We start from the raw sequence: 20166 nt of genomic DNA, 5'->3' as shown, positions 1-20166 counted from the left end.
AGAGGAAGCTGAGCTGAAAAAGGAACATATTGAAGCCATAAACTCTGGAAAGATCCAAAAGCCTGCAAAATCAACTACCAAGCCAAAAGAAAAGGGGATATTAATCAAGGAAGCTACTGTTGCTGATCAGAGTTTACCAGTCAAAAAGGTATACTCTGAAGATGAGTTCACATCCAAGGGAAAAAGCAAAGTAGATGAACACCTTGAGAAAGGCTGGGATGAGAAGAAGTCTACAACCTCTGACAAAGATCAAGTTGTAAAGAAAAAGAAATCAGAAGCTGCAATCTCTGACAAAGCTCATGTTGCAGAACCTCAAAAAGAAAGATTAACCTCTGACATAGCTCAAGTTAATAAGGATGCAAAGAAAGACACAACCTCTGACAAAGCTCAAGCTGTGTTCAAACCAACAACTACTCCATTAGCTGGATTTGCAAAGCCTAGTCTGATGACTGAGATAAGCTTTGAAAAGGGACCAATTCAACCAATCTCTCATCGTAAAGCAGGAAGAGATAAAGGAGGGCTGGAATCCAAATATGAAAAATTTGATCAGAGTATAGGATCAAGACCAGATGACCCCTCATCTCTATGTGCTCCCAAGACTGGAGCTTTACAAGAAAAAATGGACAAACTTGATTCAGTCCAGCTGGTGAAGAATGACAGAGGAGATAATATTCTTATCTACTTCATGTTTGATGGAACAGTGTTTAGAGTACTTGAAGCAGATCTCTATGCTAAACACTGGGAGGAATTGAGATATGTATCACACATATTTCAAGTGAAAAACAAGTCATGTCAACACATCTCCAACCTGCTTAAAGATCAAATCAGAAGAAAGATGGGTATTACAGGAAACAAAAATGCTGGACCTTTTATTCCAAAATACTTCAACAGTCAAGGACAGCTGGTTGAGATGAAGAAAAATTCAGCCAAAATAGAGACAGTAGCTGGAGTCAGTGCTCTGAGTTTCAATGAAGAATCTGACAAAGGCCACATTATGCTGAATAAGGACATGAAGAAGAACAAGATCTATGATCTCAGCTGCAATTTATCAAACTGGAGTTTCAAATCCAGAATTAAGAGATGTAAAGAGACAGATGGTAGCAGCTCTTGAAGAAGCAGAAAAAGAACTCCTCAGAGGATACTTAAAGACTGTTCATGGTGTCTATGAAGTTAGGGAGTAAAGTTTCTGTAAGTTTTAAAAGTTTTCTGTTATATAGTTAAACTCTGTTGCATTTGACTTAACTGTTTTGACATCATCAATTATCTGTTAACTTGCACATAACATATTTATGCACAAGTTGGGGGAGATTGTTAGATATAATTGATGATTACTAATGTTCTTAAAGTTTGTTTTAGAACAGGAATCATCAGAGTTTAATCTGGAAGCTGATCAGAGTTTAGTAAAGTCTGACAGAGTTTGATAAAGTCTGATCAGAGTTTACATAGTCAAGACTCGTCAGAGTTTACACGTGGAAAGAGCTCAGAAGCGGATATACTTCAAGGAAGGATAGAAGCGGAGGAGTGATTTACTGGCTATGGAAACTAAACAGAAAACTGGAGCAATCTTTGATTGATAGAATTCATAGCTGATTTATAGGATATCAAATCAGAGATTGATTTTGTAACTGTGTCTATATAAACACAGATTAGGGTTACTCTAGATGAGTTGATTTATCGAGTACATTGTTAAGAACCCTAGCAGCTCTTAGTGATACAATATAAATCACTGAGAGAGTTTTTGTAACCATCAAAGCTTTGTGAATATAACAGTTTACTACTTTCAATCTCTCATATTGTCATACTGTGTTACAGATTGTGATCACTATATCATATTATATAGTGAGTTAATAGGACCTAACATATATATATATACATACTTCTATGTTTAATTTAATTATAAACATAAATCAAAATAATAAAGGATAGAATAGTTGTATGCATGCAAACGTGATAACCACGCATTAGTATACTGTATACAAAGCCTTAGTTGAACATGCAAATTGACTCTGGTACAAATCATGGACACGCTTAATTCACTGGGACATGCGCAAGGCTATAACTGGAAAATCATTTGTGGTGCTACTATTTATTTTTAAGTCAGCTGTTGTCCACTATATTGTGCCTTGTGGTATGCTAGTTAACCTGTGAAGCACGTAGGAATATATGATGCGCTTCTTGCATGCTAGAGTAACGTCTATGAAAGGCTGAATTCGAAAGAATTTGGAATTCTAGTTAGTATCATATTCAACCCATCTCTATTATATTTTGGGATGTAACAATATTGATTTAAAACTTCCAAAATATAGCGATAATATTATGAATGACAACCAACACGGAATCGGTAGAATATGACCCGTGCTTTGCACGAGGTATTATGCTAGTTAGTACTTATACTTATATCTTGAACTAATGTATCTATTGTTCCCGATTTAAAACTGGTGTATTACACAAACTATATTATACAATAATATGATATCATCCCTGCTATATTACTAAATTCGATATATTAAAATTTTGACTAGTCAATCAGTATCTTAACGAATTTACGAGTCTTTCTATTTTATAACATATTTTAACCAATATTCTAGATTATAACTAAATCACTTTTTAGACATTATGGTAAAAAAATCCTCTTTGTATATATTTATAAGTATTTTGACAAACTCAATTTTTAGAAACTTATTTTAACTTGCCTGATAAAGATATATTAACTTTAACATGTCTATTGAATATTTGAAAACATATTTTAATTGAAATACTTAAATTATTATAATATAAATATAGGGTCGCGCTCAAGAGAGAACCACTCCTTAATAGAGGACCATAGAACCACTAATGTTCAGCTGCAGAGCACTATATATTAAATAGATTTTTAGGATCTAAATCTAAGTACATGTTATTTTCATGTTTTTTATATCGTTGTGTGTGTTCAAGAATAATTTTAAAATATAATACATAGATATTGACATTTTTTGCATGTGAAGTTCTGCTACAGAATCCTAACTAATACTTAAGTTCTGTCGCAGAAACCTAAGTAATATTAGAAATAAGATAAGAGTTCTACGAGTTCTCTCTCTAATGATCCTTCCTTGAACATGACCGTGAAGTATTTGGGTTAAACATTAGTATTTTATTATATTTTGATCATCATGCTCTGATACTTGTACTAACCAAGAGTCCGATCCCCCAGTAACAATTACTCCTATCTTTTCATTTTCATAGTTCATTGTATAAGAATTACACATATTAAAAAATATGGAATATGATATATTATTTGTTATGTAATTAATTGGCTGACTCTTAATTTAACTCATATTTATGTTAACAAGCTTTTAACACCTCTTTTAATTCTTTGTAACCTACACTTGTACATGTTATATAAGCAACCTATGTACTTGGTTGAGTTTGCGAATACAAATAAAGTAATCTGTCATTCTCTCTAAATAAATATTTGTTTATATCACGTTATCAGCACGATAGTTAAAGAAAAAAAAAAGGAGTGTGATTTCTTCCTATTGATCAACATTAATCATATGAAGTAAGAGACTCATACGGTAAAAAATATCTCTTTGTCCATGAAAATTGTGTGCACTAATGTGTGGATAGAGTATTTACACTTTTGCAGCTAGCCCAAATACAAGCCTTGGGTGTGAAAAGTTTTATATCCTACCCAACCTGATTTATTACTATCACTCTTTATACTCAGCACATACACGTATTCATATATTTGCATGTGCGTTTAGTTAATCTGATGCATGGAATCTCATGACTTTGCATGGCCTGTTTCCATTCTTTTTATTTATTAAACTTTTTTGGAAAATACACGAGGCTATTACTAATCTATAATTCATATTACAAAATATGTATTCATATTTAAGATCTGATAGTATGCTTATATTATTACTTGCGAGTCATATAATAGTAGTGGTCAAAATTCAGAATATATCATAACTTTTAATACTGCATTGTGCAATTTTTTTTAAAAAAAATGTGAAAAAGGAGAGCTTGCACATTTACACATGTAGAAAAAAATATATTACAACATAAATAGCATTCATAATACAAGAATCTAGATTGAGGGGGAGTATTAGCAAGAAGTCATGTTAGGTCCGGAAGCGATTGTAGTACAGAAAATGCTTTATGCAACGGCCCTTTTGCGTCGGTTATACTGAAAACCGTCACTTAAAAGCATTTCTAGCGTCGGTTCTATCTTTAACCGACGCATAAACTCAATTTCTTTGACTTATGGCGTCGGTTTTTTAAATAACCGACACCTAAAGTGTACTTTTAGCGTCAGTCAAAACTGAACCGATGCTTAAAAGACGTTTTCTGCGTCGGTCCATGAAACGCCGACGCTATATGTTATGTTTTTTTACTACGGGTCACCGAACACCGACACTACAGGCTAACAAATAAATAATAAATAATAAATAATATTATTAATAATTATAATTGTATCTAAAATCATAACTCTCTCTCTCTGCTGGGTTCACTTGTCAAAGCCTCCCGATTCACTCAATCCCGATTCACTCAATACAAATCAATACACTCAAAACACTCCTGACGAAAATCAATTTGCTGCAAATCTTTCGATTGCTCAAATCTCTCGACGAAATCTCTCGATTCATTGGTTTTTTGGTCTGCTCAATCTCTCTATTGCTCCTCATCTCTCGATTCAATATCAATCTCTCAATATCTCATCTTGATTTCTCCAGGTCTGCTGCAAATACTAATATTCATTGGTTCTACATCAATTCACTGCTCAAATAATGGATTGAGACATCCCTGGGGGATTATTCAGTTGTTGGGTTGTATTAATTTGTTGGGTTTGCTGCAAAACTAGGGTTCATAAAAACAGCGGTTTCTTAAATTTCTGGTATGTATACATTAAATCTGAAACCGCCTAGATTTATGTTTTAGATGATTATTGTATACAATATATGACCCTGTTCTTTTCTATTTATGTTGCTTTAATTTTGTGATTATATGACCCTGTTCTTTTGTGAATATGTATTTTCGCTTACTGTTTGATCTAATTTTTTTTTTTTGAATATAGCACTTCAGTTTATTATGGTCCTTTTATTTAATCCATTCGGCTTGAACTGACCTGGTGCCTAAATTGACATGGGCACCACTAAAAAATGCAGCTTCAGCCATTACAGTAGAATGAGATTGCTTCCCAATTGTGTACATTATAATGACGGAACCACGGACAAAAATTTGATCTATTAGTATTTTTCTGATCTTGTATTTGTATACTCATGATTTGTTAGGAGGGAGGTTTATACTTTACTACCGTCTTTTAGTCTTGTATAAATCAGTCATTTCTAATATGCTTTCAAATTAGACTATATCACTAAGCTTCCTTCCTTCAAGCTTTATTTGTTTTATGGACTTGATATAATATCGTATTGGTCCCATGCAATCCTGCTTTCGGTTACCCTCAGATAATGCAGGTTTTGCAGGACATGTCTGGACAGAGCCTTCAAGTGCTAAAAGGTTCTACTTGAGCAAACTAGCCATCTTTTCTATGGCTGCACTAGTATTTATGATGGCTTGAATATGTAATGTCTCCGGTTTACAAGGGAATAGTATAAGCTATGATCTATTTATAAAAGGCATAATGTATTGATTTAATGCTTTTATTTGGAGCATAATAAATAACTGTAATATTGCTTCTCATATTTGTGAACTAATTAATATTACTTACCACTATCTATTACCGGAGTATCTATACTTGCATACTCCTTTTACTTCTGTTCTCCGCATAAGGATGCTTAAAAGCAGCACCCTGTAAAATTCTAGCGCAACTGAAAGAATCTTAAAGATACACCTGAAAAAAACCAGAAACAACTACACACCAATTAGTCTTGCCGGAGTGGTAGATTGGATTTAAGAAAATGTTCGGGTGGACTAGAATATCCAGTCTCATGTACTGGAAGTTAGAGGAGAGTCAACTTAACAACCTATCACCTAATAAGATAATAACTGTCCTTCATTAGTCATGATTCTAAGACTAGGCGCAAGAAAATATTTAAACATTGATTTTCTCCTTCCCTTGAATCGAAGACAACCAATACTCTCGACTCCTGATGCATTACTGCATACTAAATGTTTTCAAGATCTTGATGCATCCTATTTCTATCTCCAACCAAAAGATGCTTAGATTTTAACTTTATTTCTATTTCTACGGCTAAATTCTGATAAAAGCCGGTTCCTGTGGACATATGCAACTCAGGTTAACATTTGGTACCTGTCAGTGTTCATCTTCATATACGTGAGGATTTCCTTGTGTTTTGTCTGACAATGTATTGACAGATCCTAATGCTGAGCAGGCTATTACTTATACTAGCCTTAAACCCGTGCAAAGCACGGGCGGCTATATAATTTTAAATTTGTTATATATAATTTAAATTTTAACATCATTTTATTAGTATTTTTAGTATTAATGAATTGAAATTTTATTTAATTATATTAACAAACTGGTTATATTCGCTTTAAAATTGAGCTTTTGCAATATTTTTTATATATTTTCTATTATTAATATCTGATAAGGTTTTGTTTTGGAGTAGAAAACATTCACGTTTATTTATATAAATTTTTATATGAATTTCGTTTGTCTTTATAGGTTATATATTTATTTATAAGTATTTTTGAATATTAATTTATGTTATTAATGGTAGTTTTAATTTCTATATGTTATTGATATTAGTTTTATTTCCTTTTTTTTAACTAATGTAGCAGACTATTAGTTATAAAGTGAATCACCAAACCAACATGACTAAACCAGATTTAGCAGGATACCACAGTACCACTTATATTTACTTGCGCAGGTCTCTTTCCTCCTATTACTAACTTCCTGTCAAGGTACTCGCACATTTTTTATGTTTTCAAAGTATTAAGCTCTGATCTTCCTCGTAAACTTAGCTCAAATGTGTTTTACTCTATGTCAATTTTATAAATTTTTGTTTTTTTTGCAAGCAGGAGAAATTTGGAAACTTGGGAAGATAAGTACCCATTCATTGGATAGCTAAGTTCTTTCTCCTCATCTTGGTCGACTGCTGTTGGTAAAGCTTATGATTACATAATAGTTGGAGGTGGCAGAGTTGGATGCCCTTTAGTTGCTACTCTCCTCCAGAATTTCGGTGTTTTATTGCTCGAAAGAGACGGGGTCCCATTTATAAATAGAAATGTGTCATTTCTTCGAATTTTCATATTTCTCTGGCAGATCTTTCCCCTACCTCTGCAGCAGAGGCTCTGCTTCCCACTATATTATATCCTCGAAGGCATTTTCAATTCCAGAGCTAGGGTCTTGGGTGGACGCACTTGCATCAATGCTGGTTTGTACACCAATCATAGCCAAAGGCAAGTGCTGTTTTTTTTTTGTTTTTTTTTGCATTTTCTTGACTTTTCATCAATTGTGTGTATTCGGGTGATTATAGTTTCTTGAATACCTAGTAATACTGATTATATTAGATGTGCGCAAATAATCTGGGTGAGATTTAAAAAAAATTTGGGAAGAACTCGATTTAGGTGTAAATTTTATTTAGTTGGCGTACTTCATGTTAAACGTGTTTTGATTTTCATACATTAACTGAGTCACCAGTTTGGACAAAATGAGTTTTTGACTATCGTAAATTGATTCCGAGTAATGATGGTCTTGTAATTTGAAGTTATAGATTCTGATAATATGATACATATCAGGTACAGAGCACTTAAGTTGGACATGCTTTTCTTACATGATAATGTCAAACAGACAATCTTTTGATGAACGTGTCCCTACAATTAAATTCCAACTATAATCTATTCAGACCTTGACATATTGTACAGGGTGCTTATCCTTGTTACATTAACAGAACTTGATATCTGGGGCTCAGTTTACTTGATACATATTTCAGCACTTTATAAACTCTAACTTTATGCACTTAAAGGTCACATTATTATCTTTTCTTGTACATTATACATTTAGTGCTGGGATTATAATCAGACATTGTTATGCATTTGGCTTTAAAATCACATTGTAAGTCATTCTTCTCATATTAATCATTTTATATACATAGATAAAAGACATATTTAGAAGGATTACCTGCACTAGTTATAGAGGTATTTGAATTAGTGATTCAATACTTGTTATTGTTTCTTTACTGAACAAATTCAACTAGTTGAGGTTTGTTATACTGAGACCCTCTTTTTCTGTATTACAGGATGCATATTATGCAGTAAATGTTATTGCAAATAGCAAACTTTATGATGGCAGCAATGGATGGTTTCCTCTTGTCAATTGCAACTTGAATGTACATTGATTAATTCCCACATTTAAGTTTTTGTAATTTAAGTTTAATTAGTGCTATTGACTTTGGGTATTTGTTGGTTGGATTTTATTTACATGAATGAATGATGCGCAGGGATTAATATGTATAATATAAATATGGCACAGCAGCAGGGATTAATATGTATAATATGAATATGGCACAGCAGCTGGCAAATTTTATTTTTTTTTTAAAAAAACTTTAAGCCACGGCAGTTTGACAGCCGACGCTTAAAGATTAATCTTTAGCGTCGGTTGTTTGACTAGCGATGCTTATGACTTACCAAAAAATCATGACTTTAAGCAACGGCATATTGACCAACCGACGCAAAAGAATAACTTCTAGCGTCGGCTCTTTGACCAGCGACGCATAAAACTGTAGTTTAAGCAACGGCATTCTGCATACCCGACGCATAAAACAAACTTTAAGCGTCGGTCAAAGGGTCTATTGCATCGGCGTTTAACCGTGGTAAGAACACTTTAAGCGTCGGTTTTTTTAACCGACTCAGTAGAGACTACCCTATAGCGTCGGGTTCATATACTACGCTGAAACACCGACGCTAAAGGCCTAATTTGACCGTAGCTAAAAGCCTATTTTGTACTAGTGGGGGTTGAATACAATCGTCACAAAATAATCGTGGAAGTAAATCTGATTGGAATATAATTTTTTAATCAGATTTTAATTAATTAATATAACAATTTTTGAAGTCGTTATATAATTAAATTGGTTCAGTTTTAATGTCCACTAATGTTCGTAGAATAAATTCGACATGGTATATTCTAGATTAGTGATTAAAACAACCGGTAACAAAGCATAGTAAAACTGTGGATGTAACAATAGCAAGTTTTAGCAAAACTTGAAAGCTTTTACAAGTGCTTGTGTTTGTCAAAGTGAATGAGCACTTACAAATGAAGAATGGTGGCCATATTTATAGGCAAAACCATTTGAACTACTAAGACAACTAATGCTTAGACAATTAAAGAAAGACATGACAAAGTATGGCAAGCTAGGACAAACTAGTAGCTTTGTCATGACAATACAAGACAAGGTAAGACAACTAAAAGCTAAGCATGACAACTTTAGTACTTGTCATGATAAAGTAAAGAGGGGAAAGACAAAATAAAGCAAGGTAAGACAAAGAGAAACAAGGCATGGCATGTCTTTGCTCCATTCGATGGGTGCATGTAGAAAGACAAGGCTTGTCTTTGTGTTGGAGTATTCTTGGCTTGCTTTTCCAAAGGGGTTAAATGGCGTTTTGGTCACTCAACTGACCGCCAACTTGCAATTGGATCATCCAACTCAAAAAGCTTTCAAACACATCATTATACTCTTAAAAGTTTTCATTCAGGTCACTGGCCGTTAAACTCTGTTAAAAATTTGACGGAAAGCTGACTAAGCAGTCGTGACTTGGCTTAAATAAATCCACCGTGGCATGTACAGTCAGCAGAATCGGCATTTTGGTCACTCAACTGAGTACAAACTTGCAATCGGGTCATCAAACTCAAAAAAACTTTCATTTAGGTCACTTATCGTAATATCCGTTAAAAAATGAAAAAAGAAATAATTAAAAACTTTCGATGGGTGCATGTAGAAAGACAAGGCTTGTCTTTGTCTTGGAGTATTTTTGGCTTGCTTTTCCAAAGTACATGTGCTTTGTCTTGGCATGTGATGAGAAATAAGGTCGGACAAAGCATTTAAATGTCTTGGAGTATCTTTAAAGGAGCTAGACAAAGCAATTGTTTGTCTAACTAATATTGTAGTGCTTTAAAGTGATTTGTTTACTAAATAATAAATAGAATATAATCCACTTAATTAAAATAGTTGAATATATTCATTAGATAAATTAATTCGAGAGTGAATTAATTTACTAAATAAAATATACAACTAATATAATTAGAAGTGAATATATATAATCTATTTAATATTTAATCACTTTCCTTCTTTACCAGAGCTTCTGTCTTCTTTGAAACTTTAATATCTTCGTCTTGAATTGTCAGTCGATTAAACTACCACCTTTGTTTGATGTAGAATATTTAATCCGAGTAGCTGACACACAAATGTACTGTCTGGTTCATCTGTATCTTGCTGAATAAAATATTCTTCGTCATTTAAAACAATTAAGATGTGGCTTGTTCGTCGAGTCTTCGTCTTGTAAGTTCAACTTCATAAATTGGAATCATCTGAATAAATAAACTATAGAAACTTTATACTTTCTAATTCTTGGACGTGCCACAAAAGATTATTTGTGCAATGAGGCTTGAACATATTAATGAACTTCTTTCAGTGGTGTGCAGCAGCATCCTGGAATTCTTCTGACATAAAATTCCGATAAATCATTTGACGTTCTTCGTACAGATTCCGGTGACTTGCTATTTACTGAGCTTTCTTATCTGAGTTGAGTTGTACCTCTTTAAATACAAATAGGCTAAACATATGCTTTTCAATCTCCCCATATTTGTTTGTTAACATAACAGGAATATTTCCTAGAGGATAACTCAACTAACAAATAAGACAAAGGATTAAACATACAAATGTAAATAGCAAAAGTTTCTGGTATTAAATTAAACATGGACCAGAATAATTAATAGATTACAAAAGGATGTTCTATGAACATATCTTACAAATATCCTAGTCAATCTATTTCACTCAGAGTGAGTGACTTCTCCTTCTTCTATATCTGACACATGAATAATAGGAGTAGACGGCTCATTCTGAGTAGGCTCTTCAGATATGGTGGATTCACCACGCTTCTTCCGTTCTCGAGCCAAGGACAACTGGTTGATTAGTCCATATTTTTGCATATTTAAGTGCCTATTTTTTGTTTATTTTCGTAGTATTAATCGCTTATTTATTTTATTTCAGGAAATTGTAGATAAATAAAGAAAGAAGAGAAAATGCAAGAAAAAGAAGAAAAGGAAAAGAAAAGAAGAAAAAAAAAGAGAAGAGTTGGCAAATAAGGGACACATGGAGGGCCACAATCTTCCCAACACACAAGGCACATGGATGGTCAAGATTGAGCCACCCTGCCCCTAAACCCTAATTCTTTAGTTATAAATACCCCTTTCCCTTTACTTGTAATGACCTACCTAGCTACCTACCCACCTTTTCTACCTAGTCATTTCTATAGTTAGTATCTTAGATAGATTTACATATTGCTAGCCCCAATTTCCTTTCCAAGCTTGTATACACTTTTTAATTTCTATGCAAATCTCTTTTAGCTTAATCTTGTATTGTCTTTTTAATTTATGTTCTCCAAGTTGAATGACTTTTCTAAGTACCACCACATGCTTTTAAGCTTTTGGGAAATGAAGAATCATTGAGCTTGTGATTAGTGTAGATTTGTGATCTCTTGAAATAGTCAAGTAAATTCTTGCACAAAATTGATTTGTGTTAGGGTCTTAAATTTTCAGATTTCTAAGAGTTATAGTAAGTTAATTCGGCAGTTCATTTCCTTTCAAATCAAAGCAGCCATAATTTTAACACATTCATGCGAATTAATTAACTTTTGTTTTAATAAAAAATTATCTAAACAGCACCTCTGTTCTTGTTTTATACACTTAACCCCAGCTTTTTATAAACCCCATTCCCCACTCCCCTGTTTTCGTTTAACACATCACAAACCCACTATTCAGTTTCGTCTTCATTCCGTTTTCTTGCTGAGTTCAGTTTGCCGATTCATGTTCATATTACCGAATTGCTTTACTGGTTTGTTTGGGATTGTTTAATTGTTTTGTTTCTATGTTTCTGGGTTATTGATACTGAGTTGTTTAGCTGATCTTTTGCTTTTGAGTTTCGAGTTCCTGTAGTGTGTGGTCTGAGTCGCTACATTCATCTCCGAGTCAGTCGCCGAGTTGCATTATTTTGTTTCCTTTTTCTGAGTTCGAATCTTGTGATGTTGCTGAGTCGATTAGCCGCGTTCTTGAGTCTAGCTGCTGTGCTTAATGTCGTTTGCTGGCTGTTGTTTAGATAGTTTAGAGTCGTGAGTCTAGCTACGAGTTGTTAATAAGTTTGCTTGCGTTGAGTCTGAGTTCCTTGGATCTGTTTATAGCTTAGTTTTTCTGCTGGGTTTTGTACTTCTTATGTCGAGTCTTTTAGTCCTGTTTTCGTTTTCTGAGTAGCCTGCAATTCATTCTTTCTTTCGATCGAGTTTTAGTTAGCTATAGTTTCTTCTTTTGGGTTAATGACGAGTCTGTTGGCTGGGTTTTGTGTGGGTACTGTGTGTTGCTGCGTGTTAAGTTTACTGGGTTTCTTCAGCTGAGGATAGGTAGTTATAGTTTTAGTTTCGTTTGGATTTGTTTGGCTGCGTTGAGTTGTCGAGTTGTGTTTGTTTTTGTTTACTTCGAGTCAGCCCTATTTCCGAGTTCATCAACGAGTTTGCTGCACTGTTAGTATCGAGTCACTGGTTTTTGGTTTTTTTTTTGTTTTATTTGAATAAGTTACTGAATATCTTTGCTGGGTTTCGATAAGTTTATATGTTATTGTTTGGTTTACTGGGTTTTAGTCAAATCACCTGCTCATGCCTAGTGTTGTTTTAATGTTGCTTGCCGAATCAATTGAATACTGAATATACCAAGTTTCGGGGTAAGATTTAATTTAATAATAATTATCATGTCGACATTTTGTAAAACTAGTTAGTAATTATTTAGTTTAATTAAATTTCTCTTTAGACTTAATTTTAGATTTAATTTAGAAAGAAAACTTTTTCACCAATTAATGTTCTAATCTGCCTAGATTAATATTAAAGCCTAGATTAATATTAAAGGATCGCGAAAAATAATTTTAATCTCTGTAGACGAATCTTAAATATTAAAACGGTGATCGTGCGCTTGCGATTTAAAAGGTAATCATTTTTAGCACATCACTGGTACTGAACTTCTGTATCCACAGGGTCTTCTATAAAGTCTGATGGCTGAGTTGGGTTAATATACTTCATCTTCCTGAAGTAGTGATGTATATTTCTCTTTGTGCAGTAACCCACAATCTCAGCATCAGCATCAGCTTTGTCTTTCGAAGCGAAGCCCTTGGTACGCAGTATAGTCGATACAAGAACCATCTGATTGACGTCATATTTGAGAAGACGTTGATAATCCAAGTAGAAGGTTCCAAACTTGCTCTCGTGAATGAACTTTACACAGTATGGATTTCTGACGACTTGTGGACTATTATGAACAGCATGTTCCATAAGTCGGTCACGAAGGAGTTCATTCAGATTTGAGCTGCATCGAATCTTGTTACGAATCACCCAGATTTCAGTAAGAGATAATAACTAGAATAAACCAATTGAAACCCTGAATGTTCCGTTCCTCTGAGTAGAAATGATGATCTCCCAACGATCGAGGAGACTCTTGACACCAATAGTTATATATTCTAACTCAAGAGTAAGAGCACGCATAAACATATCCTCATTAGGATTAGCCTCTCTGAGGTCATAGATGAAAGATTTGAACTTACCATCCTCGAAAGGTTCCCTTTGAGGTCCAGAGAAGATCTGTCTTGCAATATCCCAGCTTTCACCAACTTTCCTGGAAATATCTTCTCTTTTCTCCTTGCACTTAGCATCCCAAAGTCTCTGTTTCTCCACCTTTATCAACTAATCAGTAATCTTCTTTTCATCCACCAGTCTTTGCAATTCACGAAGCTTTGCTTTGCTAGCTTCATGTTCAGCTTTAAATTTTCTGACCCTTTCCAAGTGCTCAGGGTCAACAGACTCATCTTCGGTGAATAAGAAGCTTTCCTCAAAATGACCTCCTTCTTCAGCTTGAAAGTAGGCAGCATCAAATGCATCATCATTAGCAACATCTTCAGGAATGTTATCATAATCTTGATTAGAGAAGATGTCATCAGATGCAGGCATTTTGCCTTTAGACTTGTCATGTTTAGCTGCTTCAGAAGAGTCCTTTGAACTTTGTTTTCCTTTGCTTGCTCCACCCTTATCCTCCTGATCTTTGTCCTTATCCTTCTCCCCCTTAGTTGAGGGATCCTCTGAAGTTGACTGAGCTGTAGGCTTAGGAATCTTCAAAAAATCAACAATCTAGGCCAATGTTTGCTCCACGCTATGAAGTTTTGACATACAGAGCTCATGATTCTTGTCAATCCGAGAGTAAATACCCTTGACATGTTCGTCCATTTACCTTTGCAGAGAAGTGTAGGAAGTATCAGCAACTTGCTTCTGTAGAGTGACTAGCTCTCCACTCTTCAACTTAGCATTTTCAGCAAGAAGTCTTTCACATTCAGCTCTCAGAGTAGCCATTTGTTCCTGTAACAGATCTGTGTTGGTGTGTGCACTCACCTCACGAACACTCGAAGAATGATCTCTATTCTCACGTGCATGTGTTTCGCTCGGTGTTTGCCTTTCTTCACTCGTGTTTATCACACCATCACCAGTACCTCTATAAACTACCAAAGTTCTCTGAGATGGAACCATAGGTGGTGAAGGAACAAATTGTCCTTCCGATGCCTGTGAAGGCAGATGTACTTGCAAGCTGCCAAGTAGTCCCTGATCAATGAAGAAAGAGTGATCAGAAAAGTTTTCATTAAACATGTTTTGAAAATCTGTGCACTCATTAAGTGTAGTAACAAAAGGATCAGGTTGAGTGTTTACTAGCGTGGGTGCTAGTGATGTGCTTGACACTTTACAGGGTACCGCGGTAGGACGACAAATTTCAATAAACGCATCCTGTGGAGAGAATGAATCTAGAGACTGTATATTTACCATTTCAGTATCCAAATCCTTTTGGGAGGAAATGGATGCGGCTGCAGTTGTCTCAGGTTCATCCACCCTTTGCTTCTTATGAGACAGAGCTGCGGGTTCACGAATCATAGCACTCCCACTCCGTTTCCGGGCTACCTTCTTAACAACAGATGTAGTAGTCTTGGTGGAAGTGTTTGACGAAGAACCAGAGGTTGAAAAGAATTCATCAGCTTGGTTATGAACCTGGGTGTTTTCAGGTTCAATGCTGGTAGTCTGACACACAAAACCAATTTCATAATCATAATCTGATACATCAATAGTGAAATTAGATGAGAAGTTAGAAAGTACCTCAGCTACCTGTAAGTCGTCATGAAAGTCCTGTAGCTCCATGTTGATGTCAGAATTAGCTGGTAGTGGCTGAGGGGTCGATTGTGTTTGGGGGAAGTATTGTGTTTGGGTAGGTGTAGGTGTAGGTTCAGATTGTGAGGGAAGGATAGATGATTGTTGTACAGGGAAGAAGTTGTGTTGAAGTTGTTCTGTTTTAGGTGGTGGTGAAGGTGATTGGTATGGAGAGTAGTGTGAGGATTGGCTAGAGGATTGGTAGTCTTGGATGAGAAGAAGTGGTTGAAGTTGATGTTGTTGTTGCATTTCTTGTGCTGGTTCTGGTTGTTGTTGAGGTTGTTCTTGTTGAGGTTGAAATGGGGGAAGTGGTTCTCCTGGTTGAAGTTGTTGCAGTGGTTGAGGAGGTGGTGCCACTTGTAGCTGATATGGCTGTAACTGTGCCTTGAACTGTTCCAGCATGAATGGAGTGACTGTGATAGGAACCAGATCATGCTTCTTGGCTAAACATATGCCTTTCAATCTCCCCCTATTTGTTTGTTAACATAACAAGAATATTTTCTAGAGGATAACTCAACTAACAGATAAGACAAAGGATTAAACATACAAATATAAATAGCAAAAGTTTCTGGTATTAAATTAAACATGGACCAGAATAATTAATAGATTACAAAAGGTTGTTGTATGAACATATCTTACAAATATCCAGGTCAATCTATTTCACTCAGAGTGAATGACTTCTCCTTCTTCTATATCTGACACATGAATAATAGGAGTAGACGACTCATTCTGAGTAGGCTCTTCAGCTATGGTGGATTCACCACGCTTCTTCCGTTCTCGAGCCAAGGACAACTGGTAGTGAACTTCTGTATCCACAGGGTCTTCTATAAAGTCTGATGGCTGAGTTGGGTTAATATACTTCATCTTCCTGAAGTAGTGATGTATATTTCTCTTTGTGCAGTAACCCACAATCTCAGCATCAGCATCAGCTTTGGCTTTCGAAGCGAAGCCCTTGGTACGCAGTATAGTCGATACAAGAACCATCTGATTGACGTCATATTTGAGAAGACGTTGATAATCCAAGTAGAAGGTTCCAAACTTGCTCTCGTGAATGAACTTTACACAGTATGGATTTCTGACGACTTGTGGACTATTATGAACAACATGTTCCATAAGTCGGTCACGAAGGACTTCATTCAGATTTGAGCTGCATCGAATCTTGTTACGAATCACCCAGATTTCAGTAAGAGATAATAACTAGAATAAACCAATTGAAACCCTGAATGTTCCGTTCCTCTGTGTGACACCCTCCAAGTCCGGGTCATAGACTTGGGAGTCACGCCACAATATAAGCCTGTAAACAATAATAATATATACAATGACCCTAAACAAACAGGGATCGCTCCAGGTTATAGTATGAAACAAGCCACACCTCAACTTATTTTACAATACCACGAATCCCAATCATAATCTTACAGCTTACAAATACAGCGTAGAGTGCTTACACACAACTGTAACTCAAAAGATCACACTACTTATAACACAGCAGGCTCCTAGTTGAGCTCTCCAACACTTATCCTGAGGTTCTGACCTGGTGACTAGTCTGCGGGTCCTCGCTACCAGTATCCTCTTTCTTCACTGGAAAAGAACATAAAGATTCGCAAGAGTGAGCTCACAAGCTCAGCAAGTAATATAGACAATAAACTGAAGTTCAATGTTTATCAATGAGAATGAATCAAGATATCAAATTCCTTTTTAAACCAGTGATTAGAATTGGATATTCATACATTTATTTAAAAACTAAGGTTAGGCTGCTGATCAGTCACGCACTAACCCCGAGCAAGGTCCATACCAAGCTCTATCACTGGACCCAAGGCACACATTGGCCTAATGACCACGAATCTGGTCTGACCACGAATCTGGTCCACATTTATAAAACAATCCAATTCTTTAACAACATAATGAAATCAACAATATCTCAGTAATTCAGAATCAATACCATTTGAACAGAAGCAATATTACCAAAACAGAATCATAATCGTCAAATCAGAATCATTATAACCATTGGTGCAATACTTATCAAGATCAGAAGACAATTCAGAAATAGGTTTATGTATCATCAAGGTATGCCTGAAGAATGGCTTGAAGTTGAAAGAAAGATCAAGCATATGGTAACAATAATCTGGTGTTTATAGAAGAAACAAATATATGTGAGAATGGCTTGAGGTTTCAAATATGTTTAATTTGTAAAGATTTCAAGTGTTAAGGTGTACATGTGTGAACATTCTTCAAGAGTTTAATTTAGGTGTTTGGTATGACATTGTATAACTTGGTGAAGTATTGTAGCATATAGGCTTGTACTGTTTGGCAATTCAAGAATGAAAGAATATCAAAGTAAATGATTTGTGTTTCCAAGTCTCAAAAAAAAATGGGTACAAGTTCAATTGAAATCAAAATCAAGGTTCAGCTTGTAATTCAGGTGTTGAAAGGAATAAAAAAGGTTTATCAATAATCAGGATCAATAGCATAATATTTCAACAGATGTACTTTCAAGTCTATCCAGAACAACAACATCATATGCAGAAGAGTAACTCAAGGAGTTTACAGAAGTATAAGTTGAGAATAGAGCACTTGCCTTATCTCGACGATTCACTTCTCTATAGCTTTCACTCAACAGAATCACTCCGACACTATCTGCTTTCCCTTTCTAAGCCTGTCCTTCTCTGACAATCACAATATTTATCTATCAATACTCAATCTCATATCATTCTATTCGCTTCACAACTCAAACGGGTTCCTATCTACCCTTCGTTTCACTTAAATCCGATTTACAGGTCAAAAGATACTATTCAAACAGTCATACAACATTTACATAAGCATTTAACACATTAATCAAGTAACACATAGCACGTAGCACGTAAGATATTCAATAAAATAGCTTTTCAGAAAAGGTTCGGGGTTAAAATGATTTTTCTAACATTTAATACGAATTTATAACCATTTTTCAGAATTAAAACAGATAAAAGAATCATTTTATAAATGAACAATAAAGTCCGAATGCTCTAAATCGGGTCCGAAATCATTTGAAACTAATTAACGAACCTTGAACATATTTTAGAAAAATAATTCAAAGCTCGGAACTATTTTTCAGGATTTTTAAATCAATTAAAACAATTAAATCTAATTAATAAATCAACTAAAATCAATTAATAAATAATTAAACAATTAATCAATTAATATTCAAATTAATTGACTAATTATAATAATTAATTACTAATTAAAATTAATTAATAAATTAAATTAGATTTGTTTTTGAATAAAGAAATAATTAAAAACTATTTTTGAAAATAAATAAATGATTTTTGAAAATAATTTGGAAAAGGTTTAAACTGTTAAAAACCGTTTCAGGGTTTACAGTGTCAAAAACAAAACGGGTTAAATAGCTAATTCATCACTAACCTGGCTGAAAACTTGCAATTGAGTCATGCTGTTGAAAAACCTTTCAAACACATCATCAGGTAATTAAAAACTTTCAAATGCATCACACTCCGTCAGTTCCGTTAATTACTTAACGGAATATTCAAAAATATTTTTAAAAAATATGAAAAAAATTTCAAGAAAATCTTAAAAAATTCAGAAAAATCTGAAAAAAAACAAAAAATTCTCAATAAATTCAAAAAAAATTGAAAAAAATTCAAAAGTTCAATAAAATTCTGAAAAAAATTCAAAATCTTAAAAGAATTTGAAAAAATTTGGAAAAAAATCAGGTGGCAACTTTTTTTCTTCAGATTTTAGAAAATTTAAAAAGAACATAAAAAAATAAAGCTTGCTGCTTTTTGCTTCCCATTTTTTGGAATTTTCGATTTTATTCATATTTTTCAAAAAAATTAAAAAAATGTCAGATTTTGTTGAATTTTTTCAACATTTTTAAATATTTTTTAACATTTTTTTTCAAATTTTTGATTTTCTTTTTGTTTTTTTTTATTTTTTTTTGAACTTTCCGTTAATTACTTAACGGAACTGACGGAGAGTGATGTTTTTGAAAGTCTTTATTTACTTGATGATGCGTTTGAAAGGTTTTTCAACAACATGATTCAGTTGCAAGTTTTCAGCCACGTTAATGATGAATTAGTTATTTAACCCAAAACAAAACTACAGTGCAGCCACTTCACCACCTTCGTAATCTTGGTGACCAAACAGCAAAAAGCCGCCGGCCACCTTCTTACTCGTCGGGAAACCGATTTCCGGCTTCCTTCAGTCACCAGAACCTCTAGAATTGATCAGTAGGCCACTATAAGCTCGTATACATCAACAATTTAGACAAACGGCTCCGGAATTGGCCGGAAAAGGACGAAGAAACTCGCCGTCGCCGGCGAGTCCTTCTCCTCCCGATTCCGGCGATTCCGGCATCCCATACCACTCCTGTTACCAGCATACGACTCCTCTAGACATGCCTGATCTATTCCACACCTCAAATCACGTCCAGAATCAAAGAATAACAAAGCCCCAATTTCGATTGAAAATATTCATGCGGCTATAAACCCTAATTTTCATTTCGAACAATTAAACTTAAATTTGAACATGTTATCGACATCCAGATCACACATATGATATACCAAAATGATCAGGAGAAGATTATCTACAGCATGAAAGCATCAAAACACATAAACAACATTACAATCAAAAAGCCCTAATTAAACCCTAATTAGCCCGAATTTTAAAACTCAAATTACTCTCTACCTGTTAATCTACTGCCGTTTCTGATTGCAGATATGGGTTCTACTCCTCGATACCTTCGATTGGACTACTCGTATGCTTGATTCTGAG

General features: G+C 34.6%; 1 long non-coding RNA gene across 1 annotated transcript; it reads left to right on the top strand.

Annotated features, from left to right (window-relative positions):
- Nucleotides 1-4522: 4522 nt before the first annotated feature.
- On the top strand, nt 4523-5957 carry LOC135151078 (uncharacterized). Its single transcript, XR_010289547.1, has 3 exons — nt 4523-4638; nt 4716-4876; nt 5448-5957. It is a non-coding gene; the product is annotated as an uncharacterized LOC135151078 (long non-coding RNA).
- Nucleotides 5958-20166: the final 14209 nt, after the last annotated feature.

Source organism: Daucus carota, chromosome 3, assembly GCF_001625215.2.
Source record: "Daucus carota subsp. sativus chromosome 3, DH1 v3.0, whole genome shotgun sequence".
In the NCBI taxonomy this organism is placed as follows: Eukaryota; Viridiplantae; Streptophyta; class Magnoliopsida; order Apiales; family Apiaceae; genus Daucus; species Daucus carota.
Note: the sequence above shows the minus strand (reverse complement) of the source record. Positions and strands in the feature narration are given on the sequence as shown.